The sequence below is a fragment of the Balaenoptera borealis genome (assembly GCF_965194805.1).
Source record: "Balaenoptera borealis genome assembly, chromosome: 4".
Lineage (NCBI taxonomy): Eukaryota > Metazoa > Chordata > Mammalia > Artiodactyla > Balaenopteridae > Balaenoptera > Balaenoptera borealis.
Window position 1 is genome coordinate 22592465 of NC_138861.1, and position 21441 is coordinate 22613905.

The following is a 21441-nucleotide window of genomic DNA, read 5'->3' on the forward strand; positions in this document are numbered from 1 at the left end:
GGTTTTAGGATTCTTACTAGTCAGATATATTCTTGTGCGGTGAATAGGGGGTGTTGAGTCCAGTTCACTGAGCAAGGAGTAGGTCTTGTCTATTACATATTGGGTTTATGGAACGGTATCTGAGCTTATTTGAAACCCTTGTTTTATGCATCACCCCACCTCCCCTTTCCCGTTCAGCAGCCATAGTGTGATTTCTAAATGTGTGACTCTGTTCTGTTTTGTAATTCAGTTCAAGTGTAGCGATTTTTACATTCCCTCTATCAGTGATAGCTTATGATAAGTGTCTTTTTCTGTGTGACTTATTTCACTTAGAATCGTCGTACCTAAATCCACTCATCATGCTGCTACTAGCCTTATGGCATTGATTTCACGGCTGAGTGATATTCCATTGTACATAAGGAGCACAGTTTCTTTATCCATTTTTCTCTTTCCTGGGATATTTAAGGTGTAACGAAGTGGAGGTTCTTGTCAACAGAGCAGCCCTAAACTTTGGGGTGCCTGTGTCTTGCTGATTTTTAGTTTTCCCAATTTATACGCCCATGAGTGGAAGTGCCCTATGCTCTCTAAGCTGTGTTTTTTAGATGTTCCAGGACACACCGGACACTTCTCCAGAGTGGCTGTTGGCAATTTACATCCCGCCCATCAGCGTAGCAAGGCTCCCACTTCTCCATGGCCTGTCCTGCATTTCTGGTTTTGACACTTTTTTCAGCATGGCCTTCTTGACCGATGGGAAGCGAGGCTTCTTTGTAGCGCTGATTTGCCTTTCCAGGTGGCTTGGTTGGCCAAAAAGGGCGTATGCGTTTTTTCCTGAATATATTCAGGAAAAAACGCATACGCCCTTTTTGGCCAAGGGCAACATTGTCGACGTTTTGCCGCTTTTCATGTGCTTTAAAGGCGATTCGAATGTACCTCCTGAAATCTGTTTCCTGCAATTCTGCCTTGCTTTCAAATCCTCTTCGTTGCCTTCCCTCAAGATATTTGTGGACGATATTTACCATTTATAACTCTGCAGGTTTGTGAATTGCAGTGCCCCTGAGCTCCATTTTTCCACTCGCTTTTTTGGGAGCTGGCCACAAAAGCACAGGATTGCTTCTGGCCCTCTTCTGGTTCCGGGGTCAGGCTGAGCCTGTGGCCAATGCTTCTTCCTGATGGAAAAATAGAGTGACCTGTGCCTGTCCCAACACCTAGAGCTAGTCTCTCATTGGTTCCCCCTCTTCCCGTTCATCCTCAGGACAAATTGCACCCTGTACGGAACAGGAGGTTAAAGGTGCTGATTCTCCAAGGAGGGAGATTGCTAGTAAAGCGGCTGGAATGGCGAACCCGAGCCCAAGGAGATGAGAAATGAGGTGCGGTTTAGAAACCTTTCCCGATCACACGGTGTACCATCTTCTGGGTTTCTCGTGCATGTGTTTGATGTAGGAAGATGCCCTTGAACCTGGAGATTTGGGACCCACGGGATGGGTACCACGCAGTATTACTTGAAAGGGTCTGCGTTTGCTCACCCAACCTCACCAAACCTCTCAGCCCCAAGAGTGTCCACCCTTATGTCTCATCCAGCTGTGGGTCTAGATATGGTCATTCCAGGTCGCATCACAGCCCCTGAACGAATTTTGTAGGAATTTCTCTCTCTTTCACTGTCTTTGGTTCATGGGTTTTTAAAAGTAATTTATTTTCATAATGGGGTTTAGCTGCTTTTCACTGCTGTGTTTATGCCGCTTTACACCCACTTGACTCACTTACACAGAGATATCAATACATAGGTTTTAGGATTCTTACTGGTCAGATATATTCTTGTGCGGTGAATAGGGGGTGTTGAGTCCAGTTCACTGAGCAAGGAGTAGGTCTTGTCTATTACATATTGGGTTTATGGAACGGTATCTGAGCTAATTTGAAACCCTTCTTTTATGCATCACCCCACCTCCCCTTTCCCGTTCAGCAGCCATAGTGTGATTTCTAAATGTGTGACTCTGTTCTGTTTTGTAATTCAGTTCAAGTGTAGCGATTTTTACATTCCCTCTATAAGTGATATCTCATGATAAGTGTCTATTTCTGTGTGACTTATTTCACTTAGAATCGTCGTACCTAAATCCACTCATCATGCTGCTACTAGCCTTATGGCATTGATTTCACGGCTGAGTGATATTCCATTGTACATAAGGAGCACAGTTTCTTTATCCATTTTTCTCTTTCCTGGGATATTTAAGGTGTAACGAAGTGGAGGTTCTTGCCAACAGAGCAGCCCTAAACTTTGGGGTGCCTGTGTCTTGCTGATTTTTAGTTTTCCCAATTTATACGCCCATGAGTGGAAGTGCCCTATGCTCTCTAAGCTGTGTTTTTTAGATGTTCCAGGACACACCGGACACTTCTCCAGAGTGGCTGTTGGCAATTTACATCCCGCCCATCAGCGTAGCAAGGCTCGCACTTCTCCATGGCCTGTCCTGCATTTCTGGTTTTGACACTTTTTTCAGCATGGCCCTCTTGACCGATGGGAAGCGAGGCTTCTTTGTAGCGCTGATTTGCCTTTCCAGGTGGCTTGGTTGGCCAAAAAGGGCGTATGCGTTTTTTCCTGAATATATTCAGGAAAAAACGCATACGCCCTTTTTGGCCAAGGGCAACATTGTCGACGTTTTGCCGCTTTTCATGTGCTTTAAAGGCGATTCGAATCTACCTCCTGAAGTCTGTTTCCTGCAATTCTGCCTTGCTTTCAAATCCTCTTCGTTGCCTTCCCTCAAGATATTTGTGGACGAGAGTTATCATTTATAACTCTGCAGGTTTGTGAATTGCAGTGCCCCTGAGCTCCATTTTTCCACTCGCTTTTTTGGGAGCTGGCCACAAAAGCACAGGATTGCTTCTGGCCCTCTTCTGGTTCCGGGGTCAGGCTGAGCCTGTGGCTAATGCTTCTTCCTGATGGAAAAATAGAGTGACCTGTGCCTGTCCCAACACCTAGAGCTAGTCTCTCATTGGTTCCCCCTCTTCCCGTTCATCCTCAGGACAAATTGCATCCTGTACGGAACAGGAGGTTAAAGGTGCTGATTCTCCAAGGAGGGAGATTGCTAGTAAAGCGGCTGGAATGGCGAACCCGAGCCCAAGGAGATGAGAAATGAGGTGCGGTTTAGAAACCTTTCCCGATCACACGGTGTACCATCTTCTGGGTTTCTCGTGCATGTTTTTGATGTAGGAAGATGCCCTTGAACCTGGAGATTTGGGACCCACGGGATGGGTACCACGCAGTATTACTTGAAAGGGTCTGCGTTTGCTCACCCAACCTCACCAAACCTCTCAGCCCCAAGAGTGTCCACCCTTATATCTCATCCAGCTGTGGGTCTAGATATGGTCATTCCAGGTCGCATCACAGCCCCTGAACGAATTTTGTAGGAATTTCTCTCTCTTTCACTGTCTTTGGTTCATGGGTTTTTAAAAGTAATTCATTTTCATAATGGGGTTTAGCTGCTTTTCACTGCTGTGTTTATGCCGCTTTACACCCACTTGACTCACTTACACAGAGATATCAATACATAGGTTTTAGGATTCTTACTAGTCAGATATATTCTTGTGCGGTGAATAGGGGGTGTTGAGTCCAGTTCACTGAGCAAGGAGTAGGCCTTGTCTATTACATGTTGGGTTTATGGAACGGTATCTGAGCTAATTTGAAACCCTTGTTTTATGCATCACCCCACCTCACCTTTCCCCTTTAGCAGCCATAGTGTGTTTTCTAAATGTGTGACTCTGTTCTGTTTTGTAATTCAGTTCAAGTGTAGGGATTTTAACATTCCCTCTATAAGTGTTAGATTATGATAAGTGTCTTTTTCTGTGTGACTTATTTCACTTAGAATCGTCGTACCTAAATCCATTCATCATGCTGCTACTAGCATTATAACATTGATTTCAAGGCTGAGTGATATTCCATTGTACATACGGACCACGACTTCTTTATCCATTTTTCTCTTTCCTGGGATATTTAAGGTGTAATAAAGTGGAGGTTGTTGTCAACAGAGCAGCCCTAATCTTCGGGGTGCCTCTGTCTTGCTGCTTTTTAGTTTTCCCAATTTATACGCCCATGAATGGAAGGGCCCTATTCTCTCTAAGCTGTGTTTTTTAGATATTTCAGGACACACCGTACACTTCTCCAGAGTGGCTGTTGGCAATTTACATCCCGCCCATCAGCGTAGCAAGGCTCCCATTTCTCCATGGCCTGTCCTGCATTTCTGGTTTTGACACTTTTTTCAGCATGACCATTTTGACCGATGGGAAAGGAGACTTCTTTGTAGCGCTGATTTGCCTTTCCAGGTTGCTTGGTTGGCCAAAAAGGGCGTATGCGTTTTTTCCTGAATATATTCAGGAAAAAACGCATACGCCCTTTTTGGCCAAGGGCAACATTGTCGACGTTTTGCCGCTTTTCATGTGCTTTAAAGGCGATTCGAATGTACCTCCTGAAATCTGTTTCCTGCAATTCTGCCTTGCTTTCAAATCCTCTTCGTTGCCTTCCCTCAATATATTTGGGGATGAGAGTTATCATTTATAACTCTGCAGGTTTGTGAATTGCAGTGCCCCTGAGCTCCGTTTTTCCACTCGCTTTTTTGGGAGCTGGCCGCAAAATCGCAGGACTGCTTCAGGCCCTATTCTGGTTCCGGGTGGGCAGGCTGAGCCTGTGGTTAATTTTTCCTCCTTATGCGAAAATAGAGTGACCTGTGCCTGTCCCAACACCTAGAGCTAGTCTCTCATTGGTTCCCCCTCCTTCTGTTCATCCTCAGGACAAATTGCAACCTGTACGGAACAGAAGGTTAAAGGTGCTGCTGATTCTCCAAGGAGGGAGATTGCTAGTAAAGCGGCTGGAATGGCGAACCCGAGCCCAAGGAGATGAGAAATGAGGTGCGGTTTAGAAACCTTTCTCGATCACACGGTGTACCATCTTCTGGGTTTCTCGTGCATGTGTTTGATGTAGGAAGATGCCCTTGAACCTGGAGATTTGGGACCCACGGGATGGGTACCACGCAGTATTACTTGAAAGGGTCTGCGTTTGCTCACCCAACCTCACCTAACCTCTCAGCCCCAAGAGTGTCCACCCTTATGTCTCATCCAGCTGTGGGTCTAGATATGGTCATTCCAGGTCGCATCACAGCCCCTGAACGAATTTTGTAGGAATTTCTCTCTCTTTCACTGTCTTTGGTTCATGGGTTTTTAAAAGTAATTTATTTTCATAATGGGGTTTAGCTGCTTTTCACTGCTGTGTTTATGCCGCTTTACACCCACTAGACTCACTTACACAGAGATATCAATACATAGGTTTTAGGATTCTTACTAGTCAGATATATTCTTGTGCGGTGAATAGGGGGTGTTGAGTCCAGTTCACTGAGCAAGGAGTAGGTCTTGTCTATTACATATTGGGTTTATGGAACGGTATCTGAGCTAATTTGAAACCCTTGTTTTATGCATCACCCCACCTCCCCTTTCCCGTTCAGCAGCCATAGTGTGATTTCTAAATGTGTGACTCTGTTCTGTTTTGTAATTCAGTTCAAGTGTAGCGATTTTTACATTCCCTCTATCAGTGATAGCTTATGATAAGTGTCTTTTTCTGTGTGACTTATTTCACTTAGAATCGTCGTACCTAAATCCACTCATCATGCTGCTACTAGCCTTATGGCATTGATTTCACGGCTGAGTGATATTCCATTGTACATAAGGAGCACAGTTTCTTTATCCATTTTTCTCTTTCCTGGGATATTTAAGGTGTAACGAAGTGGAGGTTCTTGTCAACAGAGCAGCCCTAAACTTTGGGGTGCCTGTGTCTTGCTGATTTTTAGTTTTCCCAATTTATACGCCCATGAGTGGAAGTGCCCTATGCTCTCTAAGCTGTGTTTTTTAGATGTTCCAGGACACACCGGACACTTCTCCAGAGTGGCTGTTGGCAATTTACATCCCGCCCATCAGCGTAGCAAGGCTCCCACTTCTCCATGGCCTGTCCTGAATTTCTGGTTTTGACACTTTTTTCAGCATGGCCTTCTTGACCGATGGGAAGCGAGGCTTCTTTGTAGCGCTGATTTGCCTTTCCAGGTGGCTTGGTTGGCCAAAAAGGGCGTATGCGTTTTTTCCTGAATATATTCAGGAAAAAACGCATACGCCCTTTTTGGCCAAGGGCAACATTGTCGACGTTTTGCCGCTTTTCATGTGCTTTAAAGGCGATTCGAATGTACCTCCTGAAATCTGTTTCCTGCAATTCTGCCTTGCTTTCAAATCCTCTTCGTTGCCTTCCCTCAAGATATTTGTGGACGATATTTACCATTTATAACTCTGCAGGTTTGTGAATTGCAGTGCCCCTGAGCTCCATTTTTCCACTCGCTTTTTTGGGAGCTGGCCACAAAAGCACAGGATTGCTTCTGGCCCTCTTCTGGTTCCGGGGTCAGGCTGAGCCTGTGGCCAATGCTTCTTCCTGATGGAAAAATAGAGTGACCTGTGCCTGTCCCAACACCTAGAGCTAGTCTCTCATTGGTTCCCCCTCTTCCCGTTCATCCTCAGGACAAATTGCACCCTGTACGGAACAGGAGGTTAAAGGTGCTGATTCTCCAAGGAGGGAGATTGCTAGTAAAGCGGCTGGAATGGCGAACCCGAGCCCAAGGAGATGAGAAATGAGGTGCGGTTTAGAAACCTTTCCCGATCACACGGTGTACCATCTTCTGGGTTTCTCGTGCATGTGTTTGATGTAGGAAGATGCCCTTGAACCTGGAGATTTGGGACCCACGGGATGGGTACCACGCAGTATTACTTGAAAGGGTCTGCGTTTGCTCACCCAACCTCACCAAACCTCTCAGCCCCAAGAGTGTCCACCCTTATGTCTCATCCAGCTGTGGGTCTAGATATGGTCATTCCAGGTCGCATCACAGCCCCTGAACGAATTTTGTAGGAATTTCTCTCTCTTTCACTGTCTTTGGTTCATGGGTTTTTAAAAGTAATTTATTTTCATAATGGGGTTTAGCTGCTTTTCACTGCTGTGTTTATGCCGCTTTACACCCACTTGACTCACTTACACAGAGATATCAATACATAGGTTTTAGGATTCTTACTGGTCAGATATATTCTTGTGCGGTGAATAGGGGGTGTTGAGTCCAGTTCACTGAGCAAGGAGTAGGTCTTGTCTATTACATATTGGGTTTATGGAACGGTATCTGAGCTAATTTGAAACCCTTCTTTTATGCATCACCCCACCTCCCCTTTCCCGTTCAGCAGCCATAGTGTGATTTCTAAATGTGTGACTCTGTTCTGTTTTGTAATTCAGTTCAAGTGTAGCGATTTTTACATTCCCTCTATAAGTGATATCTCATGATAAGTGTCTTTTTCTGTGTGACTTATTTCACTTAGAATCGTCGTACCTAAATCCACTCATCATGCTGCTACTAGCCTTATGGCATTGATTTCACGGCTGAGTGATATTCCATTGTACATAAGGAGCACAGTTTCTTTATCCATTTTTCTCTTTCCTGGGATATTTAAGGTGTAACGAAGTGGAGGTTCTTGCCAACAGAGCAGCCCTAAACTTTGGGGTGCCTGTGTCTTGCTGATTTTTAGTTTTCCCAATTTATACGCCCATGAGTGGAAGTGCCCTATGCTCTCTAAGCTGTGTTTTTTAGATGTTCCAGGACACACCGGACACTTCTCCAGAGTGGCTGTTGGCAATTTACATCCCGCCCATCAGCGTAGCAAGGCTCGCACTTCTCCATGGCCTGTCCTGCATTTCTGGTTTTGACACTTTTTTCAGCATGGCCCTCTTGACCGATGGGAAGCGAGGCTTCTTTGTAGCGCTGATTTGCCTTTCCAGGTGGCTTGGTTGGCCAAAAAGGGCGTATGCGTTTTTTCCTGAATATATTCAGGAAAAAACGCATACGCCCTTTTTGGCCAAGGGCAACATTGTCGACGTTTTGCCGCTTTTCATGTGCTTTAAAGGCGATTCGAATCTACCTCCTGAAGTCTGTTTCCTGCAATTCTGCCTTGCTTTCAAATCCTCTTCGTTGCCTTCCCTCAAGATATTTGTGGACGAGAGTTATCATTTATAACTCTGCAGGTTTGTGAATTGCAGTGCCCCTGAGCTCCATTTTTCCACTCGCTTTTTTGGGAGCTGGCCACAAAAGCACAGGATTGCTTCTGGCCCTCTTCTGGTTCCGGGGTCAGGCTGAGCCTGTGGCTAATGCTTCTTCCTGATGGAAAAATAGAGTGACCTGTGCCTGTCCCAACACCTAGAGCTAGTCTCTCATTGGTTCCCCCTCTTCCCGTTCATCCTCAGGACAAATTGCATCCTGTACGGAACAGGAGGTTAAAGGTGCTGATTCTCCAAGGAGGGAGATTGCTAGTAAAGCGGCTGGAATGGCGAACCCGAGCCCAAGGAGATGAGAAATGAGGTGCGGTTTAGAAACCTTTCCCGATCACACAGTGTACCATCTTCTGGGTTTCTCGTGCATGTGTTTGATGTAGGAAGATGCCCTTGAACCTGGAGATTTGGGACCCACGGGATGGGTACCACGCAGTATTACTTGAAAGGGTCTGCGTTTGCTCACCCAACCTCACCAAACCTCTCAGCCCCAAGAGTGTCCACCCTTAGGTCTCATCCAGCTGTGGGTCTAGATATGGTCATTCCAGGTTGCATCACAGCCCCTGAACGAATTTTGTAGGAATTTCTCTCTCTTTCACTGTCTTTGGTTCATGGGTTTTTAAAAGTAATTTATTTTCATAATGGGGTTTAGCTGCTTTTCACTGCTGTGTTTATGCCGCTTTACACCCACTTGACTCACTTACACAGAGATATGAATACATAGGTTTTAGGATTCTTACTAGTCAGATATATTCTTGTGAGGTGAATAGGGGGTGTTGAGTCCAGTTCACTGAGCAAGGAGTAGGTCTTGTCTATTACATATTGGGTTTATGGAACGGTATCTGAGCTAATTTGAAACCCTTGTTTTATGCATCACCCCACCTCCCCTTTCCCGTTCAGCAGCCATAGTGTGATTTCTAAATGTGTGACTCTGTTCTGTTTTGTAATTCAGTTCAAGTGTAGCGATTTTTACATTCCCTCTATCAGTGATAGCTTATGATAAGTGTCTTTTTCTGTGTGACTTATTTCACTTAGAATCGTCGTACCTAAATCCACTCATCATGCTGCTACTAGCCTTATGGCATTGATTTCACGGCTGAGTGATATTCCATTGTACATAAGGAGCACAGTTTCTTTATCCATTTTTCTCTTTCCTGGGATATTTAAGGTGTAACGAAGTGGAGGTTCTTGTCAACAGAGCAGCCCTAAACTTTGGGGTGCCTGTGTCTTGCTGATTTTTAGTTTTCCCAATTTATACGCCCATGAGTGGAAGTGCCCTATGCTCTCTAAGCTGTGTTTTTTAGATGTTCCAGGACACACCGGACACTTCTCCAGAGTGGCTGTTGGCAATTTACATCCCGCCCATCAGCGTAGCAAGGCTCCCACTTCTCCATGGCCTGTCCTGCATTTCTGGTTTTGACACTTTTTTCAGCATGGCCCTCTTGACCGATGGGAAGCGAGGCTTCTTTGTAGCGCTGATTTGCCTTTCCAGGTGGCTTGGTTGGCCAAAAAGGGCGTATGCGTTTTTTTCTGAATATATTCAGGAAAAAACGCATATGCCCTTTTTGGCCAAGGGCAACATTGTCGACGTTTTGCCGCTTTTCATGTGCTTTAAAGGCGATTCGAATCTACCTCCTGAAATCTGTTTCCTGCAATTCTGCCTTGCTTTCAAATCCTCTTCGTTGCCTTCCCTCAAGATATTTGTGGACGAGAGTTATCATTTATAACTCTGCAGGTTTGTGAATTGCAGTGCCCCTGAGCTCCATTTTTCCACTCGCTTTTTTGGGAGCTGGCCACAAAAGCACAGGATTGCTTGTGGTCCTCTTCTGGTTACGGGGTCAGGCTGAGCCTGTGGCTAATGCTTCTTCCTGATGGAAAAATAGAGTGACCTGTGCCTGTCCCAACACCTAGAGCTAGTCTCTCATTGGTTCCCCCTCTTCCCGTTCATCCTCAGGACAATTTGCAACCTGTACGGAACAGGAGGTTAAAGGTGCTGATTCTCCAAGGAGGGAGATTGCTAGTAAAGCGGCTGGAATGGCGAACCCGAGCCCAAGGAGATGAGAAATGAGGTGCGGTTTAGAAACCTTTCCCGATCACACGGTGTACCATCTTCTGGGTTTCTCGTGCATGTTTTTGATGTAGGAAGATGCCCTTGAACCTGGAGATTTGGGACCCACGGGATGGGTACCACGCAGTATTACTTGAAAGGGTCTGCGTTTGCTCACCCAACCTCACCAAACCTCTCAGCCCCAAGAGTGTCCACCCTTATGTCTCATCCAGCTGTGGGTCTAGATATGGTCATTCCAGGTCGCATCACAGCCCCTGAACGAATTTTGTAGGAATTTCTCTCTCTTTCACTGTCTTTGGTTCATGGGTTTTTAAAAGTAATTCATTTTCATAATGGGGTTTAGCTGCTTTTCACTGCTGTGTTTATGCCGCTTTACACCCACTTGACTCACTTACACAGAGATATCAATACATAGGTTTTAGGATTCTTACTAGTCAGATATATTCTTGTGCGGTGAATAGGGGGTGTTGAGTCCAGTTCACTGAGCAAGGAGTAGGCCTTGTCTATTACATGTTGGGTTTATGGAACGGTATCTGAGCTAATTTGAAACCCTTGTTTTATGCATCACCCCACCTCACCTTTCCCGTTTAGCAGCCATAGTGTGTTTTCTAAATGTGTGACTCTGTTCTGTTTTGTAATTCAGTTCAAGTGTAGGGATTTTAACATTCCCTCTATAAGTGTTAGATTATGATAAGTGTCTTTTTCTGTGTGACTTATTTCACTTAGAATCGTCGTACCTAAATCCATTCATCATGCTGCTACTAGCATTATAACATTGATTTCAAGGCTGAGTGATATTCCATTGTACATACGGACCACGACTTCTTTATCCATTTTTCTCTTTCCTGGGATATTTAAGGTGTAATAAAGTGGAGGTTGTTGTCAACAGAGCAGCCCTAATCTTCGGGGTGCCTCTGTCTTGCTGCTTTTTAGTTTTCCCAATTTATACGCCCATGAATGGAAGGGCCCTATTCTCTCTAAGCTGTGTTTTTTAGATATTTCAGGACACACCGTACACTTCTCCAGAGTGGCTGTTGGCAATTTACATCCCGCCCATCAGCGTAGCAAGGCTCCCATTTCTCCATGGCCTGTCCTGCATTTCTGGTTTTGACACTTTTTTCAGCATGACCATTTTGACCGATGGGAAAGGAGACTTCTTTGTAGCGCTGATTTGCCTTTCCAGGTTGCTTGGTTGGCCAAAAAGGGCGTATGCGTTTTTTCCTGAATATATTCAGGAAAAAACGCATACGCCCTTTTTGGCCAAGGGCAACATTGTCGACGTTTTGCCGCTTTTCATGTGCTTTAAAGGCGATTCGAATGTACCTCCTGAAATCTGTTTCCTGCAATTCTGCCTTGCTTTCAAATCCTCTTCGTTGCCTTCCCTCAATATATTTGGGGATGAGAGTTATCATTTATAACTCTGCAGGTTTGTGAATTGCAGTGCCCCTGAGCTCCGTTTTTCCACTCGCTTTTTTGGGAGCTGGCCGCAAAAGCGCAGGACTGCTTCAGGCCCTATTCTGGTTCCGGGGGGCCAGGCTGAGCCTGTGGTTAATTCTTCCTCCTTATGCGAAAATAGAGTGACCTGTGCCTGTCCCAACACCTAGAGCTAGTCTCTCATTGGTTCCCCCTCCTTCTGTTCATCCTCAGGACAAATTGCAACCTGTAAGGAACAGAAGGTTAAAGGTGCTGCTGATTCTCCAAGGAGGGAGATTGCTAGTAAAGCGGCTGGAATGGCGAACCCGAGCCCAAGGAGATGAGAAATGAGGTGCGGTTTAGAAACCTTTCTCGATCACACGGTGTACCATCTTCTGGGTTTCTCGTGCATGTGTTTGATGTAGGAAGATGCCCTTGAACCTGGAGATTTGGGACCCACGGGATGGGTACCACGCAGTATTACTTGAAAGGGTCTGCGTTTGCTCACCCAACCTCACCAAACCTCTCAGCCCCAAGAGTGTCCACCCTTATGTCTCATCCAGCTGTCGGTCTAGATATGGTCATTCCAGGTCGCATCACAGCCCCTGAACGAATTTTGTAGGAATTTCTCTCTCTTTCACTGTCTTTGGTTCATGGGTTTTTAAAAGTAATTTATTTTCATAATGGGGTTTAGCTGCTTTTCACTGCTGTGTTTATGCCGCTTTACACCCACTAGACTCACTTACACAGAGATATCAATACATAGGTTTTAGGATTCTTACTAGTCAGATATATTCTTGTGCGGTGAATAGGGGGTGTTGAGTCCAGTTCACTGAGCAAGGAGTAGGTCTTGTCTATTACATATTGGGTTTATGGAACGGTATCTGAGCTAATTTGAAACCCTTGTTTTATGCATCACCCCACCTCCCCTTTCCCGTTCAGCAGCCATAGTGTGATTTCTAAATGTGTGACTCTGTTCTGTTTTGTAATTCAGTTCAAGTGTAGCGATTTTTACATTCCCTCTATCAGTGATAGCTTATGATAAGTGTCTTTTTCTGTGTGACTTATTTCACTTAGAATCGTCGTACCTAAATCCACTCATCATGCTGCTACTAGCCTTATGGCATTGATTTCACGGCTGAGTGATATTCCATTGTACATAAGGAGCACAGTTTCTTTATCCATTTTTCTCTTTCCTGGGATATTTAAGGTGTAACGAAGTGGAGGTTCTTGCCAACAGAGCAGCCCTAAACTTTGGGGTGCCTGTGTCTTGCTGATTTTTAGTTTTCCCAATTTATACGCCCATGAGTGGAAGTGCCCTATGCTCTCTAAGCTGTGTTTTTTAGATGTTCCAGGACACACCGGACACTTCTCCAGAGTGGCTGTTGGCAATTTACATCCCGCCCATCAGCGTAGCAAGGCTCGCACTTCTCCATGGCCTGTCCTGCATTTCTGGTTTTGACACTTTTTTCAGCATGGCCCTCTTGACCGATGGGAAGCGAGGCTTCTTTGTAGCGCTGATTTGCCTTTCCAGGTGGCTTGGTTGGCCAAAAAGGGCGTATGCGTTTTTTCCTGAATATATTCAGGAAAAAACGCATACGCCCTTTTTGGCCAAGGGCAACATTGTCGACGTTTTGCCGCTTTTCATGTGCTTTAAAGGCGATTCGAATCTACCTCCTGAAGTCTGTTTCCTGCAATTCTGCCTTGCTTTCAAATCCTCTTCGTTGCCTTCCCTCAAGATATTTGTGGACGAGAGTTATCATTTATAACTCTGCAGGTTTGTGAATTGCAGTGCCCCTGAGCTCCATTTTTCCACTCGCTTTTTTGGGAGCTGGCCACAAAAGCACAGGATTGCTTCTGGCCCTCTTCTGGTTCCGGGGTCAGGCTGAGCCTGTGGCTAATGCTTCTTCCTGATGGAAAAATAGAGTGACCTGTGCCTGTCCCAACACCTAGAGCTAGTCTCTCATTGGTTCCCCCTCTTCCCGTTCATCCTCAGGACAAATTGCATCCTGTACGGAACAGGAGGTTAAAGGTGCTGATTCTCCAAGGAGGGAGATTGCTAGTAAAGCGGCTGGAATGGCGAACCCGAGCCCAAGGAGATGAGAAATGAGGTGCGGTTTAGAAACCTTTCTCGATCACACGGTGTACCATCTTCTGGGTTTCTCGTGCATGTGTGATGTAGGAAGATGCCCTTGAACCTGGAGATTTGGGACCCACGGGATGGGTACCACGCAGTATTACTTGAAAGGGTCTGCGTTTGCTCACCCAACCTCACCAAACCTCTCAGCCCCAAGAGTGTCCACCCTTATGTCTCATCCAGCTGTGGGTCTAGATATGGTCATTCCAGGTCGCATCACAGCCCCTGAACGAATTGTGTAGGAATTTCTCTCTCTTTCACTGTCTTTGGTTCATGGGTTTTTAAAAGTAATTTATTTTCATAATGGGGTTTAGCTGCTTTTCACTGCTGTGTTTATGCCGCTTTACACCCACTTGACTCACTTACACAGAGATATGAATACATAGGTTTTAGGATTCTTACTAGTCAGATATATTCTTGTGAGGTGAATAGGGGGTGTTGAGTCCAGTTCACTGAGCAAGGAGTAGGTCTTGTCTATTACATATTGGGTTTATGGAACGGTATCTGAGCTAATTTGAAACCCTTGTTTTATGCATCACCCCACCTCCCCTTTCCCGTTCAGCAGCCATAGTGTGATTTCTAAATGTGTGACTCTGTTCTGTTTTGTAATTCAGTTCAAGTGTAGCGATTTTTACATTCCCTCTATCAGTGATAGCTTATGATAAGTGTCTTTTTCTGTGTGACTTATTTCACTTAGAATCGTCGTACCTAAATCCACTCATCATGCTGCTACTAGCCTTATGGCATTGATTTCACGGCTGAGTGATATTCCATTGTACATAAGGAGCACAGTTTCTTTATCCATTTTTCTCTTTCCTGGGATATTTAAGGTGTAACGAAGTGGAGGTTCTTGTCAACAGAGCAGCCCTAAACTTTGGGGTGCCTGTGTCTTGCTGATTTTTAGTTTTCCCAATTTATACGCCCATGAGTGGAAGTGCCCTATGCTCTCTAAGCTGTGTTTTTTAGATGTTCCAGGACACACCGGACACTTCTCCAGAGTGGCTGTTGGCAATTTACATCCCGCCCATCAGCGTAGCAAGGCTCCCACTTCTCCATGGCCTGTCCTGCATTTCTGGTTTTGACACTTTTTTCAGCATGCCCTTCTTGACCGATGGGAAGCGAGGCTTCTTTGTAGCGCGGATTTGCCTTTCCAGGTGGCTTGGTTGGCCAAAAAGGGCGTATGCGTTTTTTCCTGAATATATTCAGGAAAAAACGCATACGCCCTTTTTGGCCAAGGGCATCATTGTCAACGTTTTGCCGCTTTTCATGTGCTTTAAAGGCGATTCGAATCTACCTCCTGAAATCTGTTTCCTGCAATTCTGCCTTGCTTTCAAATCCTCTTCGTTGCCTTCCCTCAAGATATTTGTGGACGAGAGTTATCATTTATAACTCTGCAGGTTTGTGAATTGCAGTGCCCCTGAGCTCCATTTTTCCACTCGCTTTTTTGGGAGCTGGCCACAAAAGCACAGGATTGCTTGTGGTCCTCTTCTGGTTACGGGGTCAGGATGAGCCTGTGGCTAATGCTTCTTCCTGATGGAAAAATAGAGTGACCTGTGCCTGTCCCAACACCTAGAGCTAGTCTCTCATTGGTTCCCCCTCTTCCCGTTCATCCTCAGGACAAATTGCAACCTGTACGGAACAGGAGGTTAAAGGTGCTGATTCTCCAAGGAGGGAGATTGCTAGTAAAGCGGCTGGAATGGCGAACCCGAGCCCAAGGAGATGAGAAATGAGGTGCGGTTTAGAAACCTTTCCCGATCACACGGTGTACCATCTTCTGGGTTTCTCGTGCATGTGTTTGATGTAGGAAGATGCCCTTGAACCTGGAGATTTGGGACCCACGGGATGGGTACCACGCAGTATTACTTGAAAGGGTCTGCGTTTGCTCACCCAACCTCACCAAACCTCTCAGCCCCAAGAGTGTCCACCCTTATGTCTCATCCAGCTGTGGGTCTAGATATGGTCATTCCAGGTCGCATCACAGCCCCTGAACGAATTTTGTAGGAATTTCTCTCTCTTTCACTGTCTTCGGTTCATGGGTTTTTAAAAGTAATTCATTTTCATAATGGGGTTTAGCTGCTTTTCACTGCTGTGTTTATGCCGCTTTACACCCACTTGACTCACTTACACAGAGATATCAATACATAGGTTTTAGGATTCTTACTAGTCAGATATATTCTTGTGCGGTGAATAGGGGGTGTTGAGTCCAGTTCACTGAGCAAGGAGTAGGCCTTGTCTATTACATGTTGGGTTTATGGAACGGTATCTGAGCTAATTTGAAACCCTTGTTTTATGCATCACCCCACCTCACCTTTCCCGTTTAGCAGCCATAGTGTGTTTTCTAAATGTGTGACTCTGTTCTGTTTTGTAATTCAGTTCAAGTGTAGGGATTTTAACATTCCCTCTATAAGTGTTAGATTATGATAAGTGTCTTTTTCTGTGTGACTTATTTCACTTAGAATCGTCGTACCTAAATCCATTCATCATGCTGCTACTAGCATTATAACATTGATTTCAAGGCTGAGTGATATTCCATTGTACATACGGACCACGACTTCTTTATCCATTTTTCTCTTTCCTGGGATATTTAAGGTGTAATAAAGTGGAGGTTGTTGTCAACAGAGCAGCCCTAATCTTCGGGGTGCCTCTGTCTTGCTGCTTCTTAGTTTTCCCAATTTATACGCCCATGAATGGAAGGGCCCTATTCTCTCTAAGCTGTGTTTTTTAGATATTTCAGGACACACCGTACACTTCTCCAGAGTGGCTGTTGGCAATTTACATCCCGCCCATCAGCGTAGCAAGGCTCCCATTTCTCCATGGCCTGTCCTGCATTTCTGGTTTTGACACTTTTTTCAGCATGACCATTTTGACCGATGGGAAAGGAGACTTCTTTGTAGCGCTGATTTGCCTTTCCAGGTTGCTTGGTTGGCCAAAAAGGGCGTATGCGTTTTTTCCTGAATATATTCAGGAAAAAACGCATACGCCCTTTTTGGCCAAGGGCAACATTGTCGACGTTTTGCCGCTTTTCATGTGCTTTAAAGGCGATTCGAATGTACCTCCTGAAATCTGTTTCCTGCAATTCTGCCTTGCTTTCAAATCCTCTTCGTTGCCTTCCCTCAATATATTTGGGGATGAGAGTTATCATTTATAACTCTGCAGGTTTGTGAATTGCAGTGCCCCTGAGCTCCGTTTTTCCACTCGCTTTTTTGGGAGCTGGCCGCAAAAGCGCAGGACTGCTTCAGGCCCTATTCTGGTTCCGGGGGGCCAGGCTGAGCCTGTGGTTAATTCTTCCTCCTTATGCGAAAATAGAGTGACCTGTGCCTGTCCCAACACCTAGAGCTAGTCTCTCATTGGTTCCCCCTCCTTCTGTTCATCCTCAGGACAAATTGCAACCTGTACGGAACAGAAGGTTAAAGGTGCTGCTGATTCTCCAAGGAGGGAGATTGCTAGTAAAGCGGCTGGAATGGCGAACCCGAGCCCAAGGAGATGAGAAATGAGGTGCGGTTTACAAACCTTTCTCGATCACACGGTGTACCATCTTCTGGGTTTCTCGTGCATGTGTTTGATGTAGGAAGATGCCCTTGAACCTGGAGATTTGGGACCCACGGGATGGGTACCACGCAGTATTACTTGAAAGGGTCTGCGTTTGCTCACCCAACCTCACCAAACCTCTCAGCCCCAAGAGTGTCCACCCTTATGTCTCATCCAGCTGTCGGTCTAGATATGGTCATTCCAGGTCGCATCACAGCCCCTGAACGAATTTTGTAGGAATTTCTCTCTCTTTCACTGTCTTTGGTTCATGGGTTTTTAAAAGTAATTTATTTTCATAATGGGGTTTAGCTGCTTTTCACTGCTGTGTTTATGCCGCTTTACACCCACTAGACTCACTTACACAGAGATATCAATACATAGGTTTTAGGATTCTTACTAGTCAGAGATATTCTTGTGCGGTGAATAGGGGGTGTTGAGTCCAGTTCACTGAGCAAGGAGTAGGTCTTGTCTATTACATATTGGGTTTATGGAACGGTATCTGAGCTAATTTGTAACCCTTGTTTTATGCATCACCCCACCTCCCCTTTCCCGTTCAGCAGCCATAGTGTGATTTCTAAATGTGTGACTCTGTTCTGTTTTGTAATTCAGTTCAAGTGTAGCGATTTTTACATTCCCTCTATCAGTGATAGCTTATGATAAGTGTCTTTTTCTGTGTGACTTATTTCACTTAGAATCGTCGTACCTAAATCCACTCATCATGCTGCTACTAGCCTTATGGCATTGATTTCACGGCTGAGTGATATTCCATTGTACATAAGGAGCACAGTTTCTTTATCCATTTTTCTCTTTCCTGGGATATTTAAGGTGTAACGAAGTGGAGGTTCTTGCCAACAGAGCAGCCCTAAACTTTGGGGTGCCTGTGTCTTGCTGATTTTTAGTTTTCCCAATTTATACGCCCATGAGTGGAAGTGCCCTATGCTCTCTAAGCTGTGTTTTTTAGATGTTCCAGGACACACCGGACACTTCTCCAGAGTGGCTGTTGGCAATTTACATCCCGCCCATCAGCGTAGCAAGGCTCGCACTTCTCCATGGCCTGTCCTGCATTTCTGGTTTTGACACTTTTTTCAGCATGGCCCTCTTGACCGATGGGAAGCGAGGCTTCTTTGTAGCGCTGATTTGCCTTTCCAGGTGGCTTGGTTGGCCAAAAAGGGCGTATGCGTTTTTTCCTGAATATATTCAGGAAAAAACGCATACGCCCTTTTTGGCCAAGGGCAACATTGTCGACGTTTTGCCGCTTTTCATGTGCTTTAAAGGCGATTCGAATCTACCTCCTGAAGTCTGTTTCCTGCAATTCTGCCTTGCTTTCAAATCCTCTTCGTTGCCTTCCCTCAAGATATTTGTGGACGAGAGTTATCATTTATAACTCTGCAGGTTTGTGAATTGCAGTGCCCCTGAGCTCCATTTTTCCACTCGCTTTTTTGGGAGCTGGCCACAAAAGCACAGGATTGCTTCTGGCCCTCTTCTGGTTCCGGGGTCAGGCTGAGCCTGTGGCTAATGCTTCTTCCTGATGGAAAAATAGAGTGACCTGTGCCTGTCCCAACACCTAGAGCTAGTCTCTCATTGGTTCCCCCTCTTCCCGTTCATCCTCAGGACAAATTGCATCCTGTACGGAACAGGAGGTTAAAGGTGCTGATTCTCCAAGGAGGGAGATTGCTAGTAAAGCGGCTGGAATGGCGAACCCGAGCCCAAGGAGATGAGAAATGAGGTGCGGTTTAGAAACCTTTCCCGATCACACGGTGTACCATCTTCTGGGTTTCTCGTGCATGTGTTTGATGTAGGAAGATGCCCTTGAACCTGGAGATTTGGGACCCACGGGATGGGTACCACGCAGTATTACTTGAAAGGGTCTGCGTTTGCTCACCCAACCTCACCAAACCTCTCAGCCCCAAGAGTGTCCACCCTTAGGTCTCATCCAGCTGTGGGTCTAGATATGGTCATTCCAGGTTGCATCACAGCCCCTGAACGAATTTTGTAGGAATTTCTCTCTCTTTCACTGTCTTTGGTTCATGGGTTTTTAAAAGTAATTTATTTTCATAATGGGGTTTAGCTGCTTTTCACTGCTGTGTTTATGCCGCTTTACACCCACTTGACTCACTTACACAGAGATATGAATACATAGGTTTTAGGATTCTTACTAGTCAGATATATTCTTGTGAGGTGAATAGGGGGTGTTGAGTCCAGTTCACTGAGCAAGGAGTAGGTCTTGTCTATTACATATTGGGTTTATGGAACGGTATCTGAGCTTATTTGAAACCCTTGTTTTATGCATCACCCCACCTCCCCTTTCCCGTTCAGCAGCCATAGTGTGATTTCTAAATGTGTGACTCTGTTCTGTTTTGTAATTCAGTTCAAGTGTAGCGATTTTTACATTCCCTCTATCAGTGATAGCTTATGATAAGTGTCTTTTTCTGTGTGACTTATTTCACTTAGAATCGTCGTACCTAAATCCACTCATCATGCTGCTACTACCCTTATGGCATTGATTTCACGACTGAGTGATATTCCATTGTACATAAGGAGCACAGTTTCTTTATCCATTTTTCTCTTTCCTGGGATATTTAAGGTGTAACGAAGTGGAGGTTCTTGTCAACAGAGCAGCCCTAAACTTTGGGGTGCCTGTGTCTTGCTGATTTTTAGTTTTCCCAATTTATACGCCCATGAGTGGAAGTGCCCTATGCTCTCTAAGCTGTGTTTTTTAGATGTTCCAGGACACACCGGACACTTCTCCAGAGTGGCTGTTGGCAATTTACATCCCGCCCATCAGCGTAGCAAGGCTCCCACTTCTCCATGGCCTGTCCTGCATTTCTGGTTTTGACACTTTTTTCAGCATGGCCCTCTTGACCGATGGGAAGCGAGGCTTCTTTGTAGCGCTGATTTGCCTTTCCAGGTGGCTTGGTTGGCCAAAAAGGGCGTATGCGTTTTTTCCTGAATATATTCAGGAAAAAACGCATACGCCCTTTTTGGCCAAGGGCAACATTGTCGACGTTTTGCCGCTTTTCATGTGCTTTAAAGGCGATTCGAATCTACCTCCTGAAATCTGTTTCCTGCAATTCTGCCTTGCTTTCAAATCCTCTTCGTTGCCTTCCCTCAAGATATTTGTGGACGAGAGTTATCATTTATAACTCTGCAGGTTTGTGAATTGCAGTGCCCCTGAGCTCCGTTTTTCCACTCGCTTTTTTGGGAGCTGGCCACAAAAGCACAGGATTGCTTCTGGCCCTCTTCTGGTTCCGGGGTCAGGCTGAGCCTGTGGCCAACGCTTCTTCCTGATGGAAAAATAGAGTGACCTGTGCCTGTCCCAACACCTAGAGCTAGTCTCTCATTGGTTCCCCCTCTTCCCGTTCATCCTCAGGACAAATTGCACCCTGTACGGAACAGGAGGTTAAAGGTGCTGATTCTCCAAGGAGGGAGATTGCTAGTAAAGCGGCTGGAATGGCGAACCCGAGCCCAAGGAGATGAGAAATGAGGTGCGGTTTAGAAACCTTTCCCGATCACACGGTGTACCATCTTCTGGGTTTCTCGTGCATGTGTTTGATGTAGGAAGATGCCCTTGAACCTGGAGATTTGGGACCCACGGGATGGGTACCACGCAGTATTACTTGAAAGGGTCTGCGTTTGCTCACCCAACCTCACCAAACCTCTCAGCCCCAAGAGTGTCCACCCTTATGTCTCATCCAGCTGTGGGTCTAGATATGGTCATTCCAGGTCGCATCACAGCCCCTGAACGAATTTTGTAGGAATTTCTCTCTCTTTCACTGTCTTTGGTTCATGGGTTTTTAAAAGTAATTTATTTTCATAATGGGGTTTAGCTGCTTTTCACTGCTGTGTTTATGCCGCTTTACACCCACTTGACTCACTTACACAGAGATATCAATACATAGGTTTTAGGATTCTTACTAGTCAGATATATTCTGGTGCGGTGAATAGGGGGTGTTGAGTCCAGTTCACTGAGCAAGGAGTAGGTCTTGTCTATTACATATTGGGTTTATGGAACGGTATCTGAGCTTATTTGAAACCCTTGTTTTATGCATCACCCCACCTCCCCTTTCCCGTTCAGCAGCCATAGTGTGATTTCTAAATGTGTGACTCTGTTCTGTTTTGTAATTCAGTTCAAGTGTAGCGATTTTTACATTCCCTCTATAAGTGATATCTCATGATAAGTGTCTTTTTCTGTGTGACTTATTTCACTTAGAATCGTCG